This window comes from Octodon degus, unplaced genomic scaffold (genome assembly GCF_000260255.1).
Source record: "Octodon degus isolate 3935 unplaced genomic scaffold, OctDeg1.0 scaffold00033, whole genome shotgun sequence".
Classification (NCBI taxonomy): domain Eukaryota; kingdom Metazoa; phylum Chordata; class Mammalia; order Rodentia; family Octodontidae; genus Octodon; species Octodon degus.
In genome coordinates this window covers 14,238,685-14,239,699 of record NW_004524609.1, presented here as the reverse complement: position 1 = coordinate 14,239,699, position 1,015 = coordinate 14,238,685, and positions in this window count along the sequence as shown.

The following is a 1,015-nucleotide window of genomic DNA, read 5'->3' as shown; positions in this document are numbered from 1 at the left end:
GGGGATTGAACCGCGGTCCCTGATGCTTTGCCAAGCTTGTTCTAAGTAGGTGCTTTAGACCACTGAGCCATCTCTCCAGCCCCCAGAAATGTAATTTCTGTATCTGCCAAGGTCAGTCAAATCCCTCAGGATTTACCCTGAAGCCCTGTGCAGCAGTTTGTAGATCTTTTGTCAGTGTCAGCCATGTGGATGAGTCACGGCCATTGCTTGACCAATTTAGAGCTCCTCTCTTTGAACGGTCTGAGCCCCCTGTTCCTCCAAGCTCTGTGGGTCACCCCAAATGCTAGCCTCCCTGTAAGGGAATGTGACTCAGGGCTGCCACCTCTTCCTTCCTGGTTTCACTGTTGACTACTCCTTTTGGCTGGTTGTTGTTTTGCTTGGCCATCGAGGGTATCTTTGTTGACCCAAGTTCCTTCCTGCTCTGTCTCACTGCCTCATGATTGTTCTCACTCTCCAGTTCCCAGGAGCCCCATAGCAAATGGTCATCGCTCCCAGACATGAAGTGGGGCAGGCTGAAGGGTGTGGGTCATGAGGTCACGATCATGGGGACTGTCTATGGTGCTTGGCCCCGTCGTCTTCTTCTGCTGTTCCCCTCATTCTCTGCTTCCCAGCTCCTGTGAGGTGAGCGGCGTTAGTTGAGCCACCCTAGTCTGCCTAACCTCAGGGCCACGGTAACGGAACCAGTTAGCCGTGGGCTGGGGACTCTGAAGCTGTGAGACAAATAAATCTTTCCTTCTGTAAGTGGCTATGCGTGAGCACAGCTAACTAACAGGTATACCAACTAGCACACCTGCTGAACAGCTTCTTGACTGTGGCTGCTGGAAAACTTAAAATTGCACATGACTCCTGTTACCCTTCTGGGCGGCACTGGGCTACACCCCACCTGCGACCAGTACACTCTGCCTTTCACATAACAGATGAGCCAGGTGCAGGGGGATCCTGAGGCTCCCCATTCCTCTTCTTCTCAGCCTCCTGCCACTGTAGGGATCAGGCGGAAAGGCCCGTCCTACCCCCC